General features: G+C 28.3%; 1 pseudogene; it reads left to right on the top strand.

Annotated features, from left to right (window-relative positions):
* The first annotated feature begins 304 nt into the window (after positions 1-304).
* Positions 305-7308, top strand: LOC112728388 (disease resistance protein RML1A-like; annotated as a pseudogene).
* Positions 7309-8534: the final 1226 nt, after the last annotated feature.

Here is an 8534-nt window from a genome sequence, read left to right as displayed (position 1 = left end):
AACTCAAAATATAAAATAAGTATTTTATTTTTTAGTATTTCTTCTTCCTGTATGTCTTAAAATGAGGACCATAGATCGAGACACCGAATAATACTCAGCATAATTGAAGAGGGATGAGCCCACTTAAGTAAAGCAAAGCTATCATTATAGGAGAATGGATCATCTCTAATTTTTTTAATACTTAAAAGAATAAAATGTGATCTCTTATCGTTAATTAATTTTATAAGTAGAACCAAAAATAAATATAAAAAAAAAAACAATAAAAAATGAGATTAAACAATTGACACTATTAGAAAGGATCAACTCTCATCATTATAGAGACCTTTAAATTAACGAAGAAACAAGCAGGAAGAACCTAGCCACCTAGGCACCTAGCTATCATTATGGTTGACTACTTAACTTCACTTGGCTCATTATATAACCTTAGTCTTTAGCTAAGAATTCATCACACCACACTAACACACAAAACATTCGATGGCATATTCTCCTTTCTCTAGTTCATCTGCTTTCAATGTTCCTCTAATCAAACATGATGTCTTCGTCAGTTTTCGAGGAATAGACATTCGCACTTCTTTTCTTAGTCATTTGACGAAAGACTTGCATCGTAATCAAATTGATTTCTTTGTTGACGATGAAAAGCTTCATCCGGGAGATGAGATTTCACCCACCCTCCTTCGAGCAATTGAGCAATCATACATTTCATTGGTCATCTTCTCCAAACACTATGCTTCTTCGAGATGGTGTATGGAGGAGCTTGTGAAGATTATTGAATGCATGGAACAATATAAAAGGATTGTGATACCTGTTTTTTATAATGTTGATCCTTCTCATGTAAGGCATCAAAAAGGAATTTTGGCAGAAGCTTTTGATGTCCACAAAGAGAGATATGAAGAGGAAATTATGCAGAGTTGGAAATCTGTTTTGAAAAAGACGGCAAATTTATCTGGAATTCATTATCCATCGAAATATCGGTAAATTTTTTCATCTATAAAAATATATGCTTTTGTTATTTAGCCTCTTTTACTGTTTGTTATTTAATTTTATATTTATTACCCCTATATATAGTGAGTTAATCTTTGCTCTTACATCAAATTAGTTTACTTTAAATAGACTAATAGAGAAATCATATCTATATCATTTTATATATAATTTTGGTGTATTTTTTTAGGTAAACAAAAATTCAATTTTTTAATTTTTATTTCTTATGAATCACTTCTAATATTGAAGTTAAAAAATGTATTAAAAAGTGTACCAAAAAAAATAGGAAAAGTCTAGAGGACCAGCAACTTTATTAAATTCTGGCCAGTATGTAACCACAAAAAAAAAGTGAATAATCTCATACTATTAGATGAAATTTCACATCATTAATAGTTATTTGATGGCTATAAATCACAAAAACTGCTGCCTCTAGCACTCGTCTAAGTATTCTTGGCTAAAATTTAAATGAGAGAGAGATGTACTACTATCTAGCAAGCAGCAATCATAGGTGAGTTTTATGTATCCCTCTTTTTAAGAATAAAAATTATTCTTTCTAGTTGATTTTATTTGAATTTAATTTAATATTATATCATTAATCAATAATTAATAAATTATATATTTTAAATCTCAATATTTATATTTGTATACTTTTATTGAAAATATTAATTAAATTTAAAAATATATCACAGTTTATCTTATCCTAAAATATCCTTTTAATTATTTATAAAAGACTAAAATATTATTTTGAGTAATGTTACAAAAGATTTAGAGTATCGTTTTTAACATTATAACAAAAACAACCTTTTAGTATTAATAAAAAACTAAAATACCCTTTTAATAAGTTAAAGATTATTAAATGATATTAGAATTAAAATTTGAATAGGATTTTAAAAATATTAAAATATTCACAGAGTTTATTATAAAAGATTAAAATGCACATTTAGCATTAATTTTGAAAAGACTAAAATATTTTTATAGTTTATTTTCAAAAAACTAAAAATAGTGAAATATTATTTTAAAGTTAGTTTTAAAAAGTCTAAATATCTTTATGTGATTAATAATAATTATTTAATTTTATTAGAAAATATAAATTTAAATTTTATATTAAAAAGACTAAAATACACTTAGCTTATAGTTCATTTTTAAAAGACTAAAATATTTTTTTTGAATTAATTTTATTTAAATATATTTAAAATTATAAATTTGAGTATTTAAAATATTAAAATATTCCTATAATTAATTTAAAAAAATTAAATCACTTTTTAGGATTAAGTTTTATAAACATTAAAATATCCTTATATATGACTAATTAATATTGTTTGATTGTATGAAAAATTAGACACTTAAATTTAATTTTAAAATGATTAAAACACGGAAAGAGTTCATTTTAAGAAATTAAAATACCTTTCGAGAATTAATTTTAAAAGACTAAAAAAATTTTATAATTAATTTTTTAAAAGATTAAATAATCGTTTAGGATTAATTTGGAAAATACTAAAATACTATAGGATGAATAAAGATTATTTGGTTTTATTAGAAATTAGGAACTTGACTTTAATAATAAAAAGACTAAAATAATACCTTCTAGAATTAAAGTTGTTTAATTGTATTAGAAAATTGAATTTGATTTTAGAAAGACTAAAATAAAATATATTCCTCTCTAATATTTAAAATAGAAAATACTATTCTAGACCATCCATTTATTTTATTAATCAATAAAATATCTATCTTTGAGAAAAAATAATTAATTTTAAAAGATTAAAATATCCTTTCTGAGTTAAAATTATTTAATTGTATTAAAAATTAGAAGTATCAATTTACTAATACTATAATATTTTTTTTTATTTTAAAATTGTTAAATTTAGGATTAGTTTTAAAAGGAATTAAATAAATTACCTTTTCAACGTTAACTTTGTTTAGTTGTATTAGAAATTTGGTTTTGATTAAAAAAAAATATTATTTCACACATACATAAAAATATTAGTATAAGAATCAAAGTATTTTAATATCATAATTATTATTATCTTGGAATTCTAAATTGAATAAAATTACATAAACAGATTTGAATTAAATATTTTCATAATTTTTCACATAGCTTTATAAATTTGTAATTACATAATTGTGAAATTTTATATTAATTTATATATCTATCTAAATTTTGTGACATGCGCGGATATAGATCTAGGGCTGCGTTTGTTTACAGAAACAGAAACACAGAGACACAAAATCGTTTTTGGCAGAGGAGATATGGACAGAGACAATGTGTCCAGAGACATTGAATTAATGTATTTTGTGTCCAGAAAAGACACAGAGACACTAACAAGTGACACAACTTATTTTATATTTTTTCTTTCATTATTCTTGTTAATTTTTTATAATTATATTTTTTATTATTATATTTTTCATTTCAAAGTTTTTGAACGAAAAAAAAATAAGAATAAATTAGATTTTCATAATTTATTCTAGTTTATCGCAAAAAAAATACAAAAACACAAAATTTTGTGTCTTTGTCTATCAGTGTCTTATCCTTTCTTGTGTGTCTTGTCTTATCCTATTCTCGAAAACAAATGCACCCTAGTTTCCTACTAAATTGTACAAATAAACAGTTATCAGTTATGCATTCACCCTAAGTTTGTCATATCCGTTTCAACTGAGAAAAGCAAACTGATAAAGATTTGCATGATTTTCATACTCTGTTGGATGAGAGCATGTAAATGCACATTAGAATAAGAAACAGCAATAAATAATAATAATTAGTTACTTTAGATATTAAAAAAGTTAGATACACATGGGGAAAAAAAATCACTTTTATAAAAAAAAAAGTTAAAAATTAATTTAATATATTTGACAAAATATCTAAATTACTTGATATAATTAGTATTAAAATATAAATTCACCAAAATCACCAGCTTAAACATGCTCATTTTTTTTTATTACTCGTCTCCATTATTATTGTTTTTTTCCCTTCCTCTTCTTATTCTTGTCTATTTTTACTTGTATTATGGTATACTTTCTCCTTTTCTTTTCCATATACGATAGAAATGAATCAGAACTAATCGAAGATATTGTCAAGAATATTTCGGAGAAATTGTCGCATCTTTTGTCAAATGCATCCGAAAGCCTTATTGGAATTGATGAAAAATTAAACTCTCTTGAACGTCTAATGGAAATGGACCCTGAAGAAGTTCGAATTTTGGGAATTTGGGGCATGGGAGGCATAGGTAAAACAACAATTGCTAGAGCAATATTCGACAGATGTGCCTCTCGATATGAAGGTTGTTGCTTTCTACAAAATATAAGAGAAGAATTACAAAAGTCTGGTGAACACAGCTTATATGAGAAACTTATTTCTGAACTACTTGAAGGAGAACATCTCCTTGTAAAGGGATCAGCCCATGCAAGATCTATGTATGTTAAGAGAAGGTTGAGTCGGAAGAAGGTCTTCATAGTGCTTGACGATGTGGATACATTAGATATATTAGATTATCTAACTATAAAACAAATCTGTTTGGCACCAGGAAGTAGGGTCATTATAACAACTAGAGACGAGCAACTAACTGCTGCAAGAGTGCATGCAATATACAAGGTCCAAGTATTGAGTTTTAAGAGTTCCCTTGAGCTCTTTTGCTTAAAAGCCTTTAACAAAAGCTATCCTGAAAATGGATACAAAGAGCTTTCAGAAATGGCAGTTAATTACACAAAGGGCAATCCATTAGCATTAAAAGTATTGGGATCCTTTCTATACTCAAGGAGCATAAAAGAATGGGAAAGTGCATTGAAAAAACTCAAGGTTCATCTCAATGTGGACATCTACAATGTCTTAAAATTGAGTTATGATGGTTTAGATGATTCAGATAAGAACATATTCCTTGACATTGCATTCTTTTTCAGAGGAGAATACAAGGATAATGTCATAAGGTTTCTAGACTGTTGTGGTTTCTTTGGCGACATTGGTATAAGCACTCTTCAGCGTAAAGCTCTTATAACTATTTTCGGCGATAAAATAGTAATGCATGACTTGATACAACAAATGGGTTGGGAAGTTGTTCGCCAAGAATCAAATAAAGATTCTGGAAAGCTCACTCGAATAAATAAACCTGAAGATTTCTGCAACTTATTGAAAAGTAGTGAGGTATGAAAACGGTACAACTATTTTGTTTTTGCTTATTTTAAACTATATTACAATAGCATTTTGTTAGTACTCGTCTTTGGTTTTCAGGAAAAAAGTTTAGTAGAAGGCATTATGATAGACTTGTCCCAAATTGGAGATCTACACTTAAATAAGAACACATTTAAAAATATGCCTCGTCTAAGATTTCTTAAGTTTTATGCTCCTTGGTATCGAAGACAGTGCAAAGTCTATGTTCCCACAACCCTGGACCCGTTTCCTGCAAAACTCAGCTATTTGGAGTGGAATAGTTGTCCTCTGAATTCTCTACCATCAAGGTTTTGTGTAGAGAAACTTGTTGAGCTTAGGATGACTAACAGTAAAATTTCTAAACTCTGGGATGGAGCACAGGTACTAATACCAATATGAACTTCTTTTTTATTCATTTTCTTTTGATTGGATATCAAGGATTTTTGCATAATGTGATGAATGTATCTCTAAATTATTACAGAATCTTGTGAGTTTGACAAACCTTGACCTTGGTGGATGTATAAAGTTGGTAGAGCTCCCAGACTTGAGTAAAGCAACAAAGCTTAAAAGGTTAAACCTAAAGGGTTGTGAAAATCTATGTCAACTTCATCCATCTATTTTATCCATCCAAACACTTGAGGGATTGTATCTTGATGGTTGCAAAAAATTGAAGAGTGTCAAAGGCAACATATATTTGAAGTCTCTTAAAACACTCAGGGTTCGAATGTGCTCAAGGCTGGAGGAATTTTCGGTGTCGTCAGAGAAACTGACGGCTTCGTGTTTCTCTTTGTTAAGAATTAAGAGTCTACCAAATGAATTCTGTTGCTCTATATATCTTCGGTATCTTTTTCTTTTCCAATGTAGAGAGCTAATTGAGCTTCCACACAACATTAAAACCCTATCAAGGTTAGTGACTCTTGACGTAAGAGGTTGTTGTAGTCTTCGATCTATACCGGAGCTTCCACCATCTATTGAAGTGCTTCTTGCTAATGACTGCACATCACTGGAAAGAATATTCAGTTTGAAGGCAGTATTTAGTTTGAACAGAAGACAGATCTCATTTGAAAATTGCGTGAAATTGGAAGAGCAGTCGCTGAATGATATTGGTGAAGATGCCCATCTCACAATATTGAAAAATGTTTTGTTTTTTTTAACAGGTCAATATCAGATGATAAATTATTATGATTATCGTAGAATGGATGGTCGTATTTGTTATCCAGGGTACAAAGTTCCAGAGTGGTTTGTATGTCAGACAACAGAAGCGTCCATAACAATTGAACTTGATCAACCTTACTACCACTTGTTGGGTTTCATCTTCTGTTGTGTTGTTTCTCAAAACATACCGCCTCCTTATTTTAATAAATTGGGTACTCTCAATATTAGGTGTGAATACGGCCACGTCGGAGATGATGTAAAGCACACATTTCTAATTACAAGGCTAAACTTTGTTCCTGAAAGACGACGGAACTCTGAAGATCACGTTTTTATTTGGACTTATCAATTTCCTGAGGAAGACATGTTTAGGGAAATTGAAATGTGTGATGATGATGACAGCACTAGCAACCAAAAGATGTCATTCAGATTCAGTGTTGATAGACCTGAATATGAGAAGAGAGTAGAAGAAAGGAAAAAACAGGTTTTTATCAAAGGGTGTGGGGTTTTGCCAATTTATGCCTCAACTGTCGTGGATGTCATTCAAAAACTTGAATTGGAGTCCAAGTTGCAGTTGAACCCTCATCGTCATAACTCCATCACAAGGCAGAGTATAGACGCACTGAAAAGCAAGATGATCCGGAAGATTAAAGGAAAATCACATCGACTCCTGAAGAAGTAAGTTGCATGACTAAGTAAAAGAAAGTTAGCTGCTTTATCAAAGGTATTATTAATCAGGCACATTCTAACATGATTATAATTATAGAGTGTGCACGTTTATGTTATTGAAATGCACTTATTTTATTCATTTGCAGAGTAGTCTGGATGTAAAAGGCAGCAAGGGGGAGTACTACCACTGCATTTGATTTTCAACATTAGCAAAAGCTTCATGCCTCTAATTCCACCTTGTACTACTATTTGAAAGTTTGTACAAACAGATGCACTTATATTCACTTTTGTGATCTTGTGAAACTCTTATTTGATTTGTGTATCCTAATCTAATTGAACCACTTTTTGTCATGATTCTTGGGAATGCCACACTTTTTTTTACACGAGTGAAGAGTTTCTATTATTAAGTTTTAATTTATGTATTACTGCATGTAAAGCCTCTCAAATTCACATGATTTTAATTTACTCTGGTACTTCTAGCATTCAATCAAAGATTCTCGTTTCAATTTTAATAGCATGATACATTTTCATTAATTATATAGATTCTTTTAGCAGACATGAGTAAATGGTTTGAGTAATCATTTAAGCCCAATAATCCAAGCCTGCCTCCATTGAATTTTCAAGAAATGCATCATTACCAAGTTTTATTTCTCTCTCTCTCTACCTAAATATAGACATGGTTCCTTTGTTGGTAGAGAGAGAGAGAGACAGAGAAATAGAACTACTCTCATTATTGTTGCTCAGCAGCAGTCCCAGCAGTGTAAATAGAATCAACTTCATTTGTCTCTCACAATTTCAAAATTAGGCCTAATTTATTCAATACTTAGCTACATCATCGCATGACTCATCATAAAATTAATTTATACTTTGAGTGAGTTATGATTTATGCATTTAAAAATAAAATATTTATTGACACTAGCGGCTCAACAAGCACTAACGTGCCTGTTCAGCCGCTTTTCTATTGTTTTTAAGAAATTAATTTTATTTTTTTGTTAATATATTATTCACTCTTTAAATTTATTAGATACGTATTTTTTTATTTTAATATTGATGTGACTTTATTTATATCATATTTTATTAAAATTAAAATTACTATAAACCAAAATATAATTAAAACAATAATAATAATAACATTATTCTTATTCAAAAATAGTATATACAAACCAAAATATATGTTAATTATTTATAGAAGATAATTTTTACTTAAATATCATGCATACTCATATTTGTCTTCTTCTTTTTTAAATGGTAGGCCAAAATATGAATCTAAATACGAAGAGGTCTTCATTTTTTTATAAATAGTGGAAAAATAGAATAAATGAGAATGCTTATTTTTTCGTTTTTAAATATCAAAATATAAGAATAATTAATAAACAAAATAGGAGAGTATCAAAATTGTGTATCTGAAAAAAATCTTTCGTAATTCATCATATATCTTCTTATCAATAACTTCTTTAGTCTTAAAAAATGGCTAGATTTACTGACCATAACAATAAATATATAAACCCTTCAAGATTATTCAATTAAAAATTATGTGTAACAAAATCAAAATAAATATTTAAAAATATTATTTACAAATTAATTATTTTTAAACGTT

This window comes from Arachis hypogaea, chromosome 12, assembly GCF_003086295.3.
Source record: "Arachis hypogaea cultivar Tifrunner chromosome 12, arahy.Tifrunner.gnm2.J5K5, whole genome shotgun sequence".
In the NCBI taxonomy this organism is placed as follows: domain Eukaryota; kingdom Viridiplantae; phylum Streptophyta; class Magnoliopsida; order Fabales; family Fabaceae; genus Arachis; species Arachis hypogaea.
This window is presented reverse-complemented; position numbering and strand designations above follow the sequence as displayed.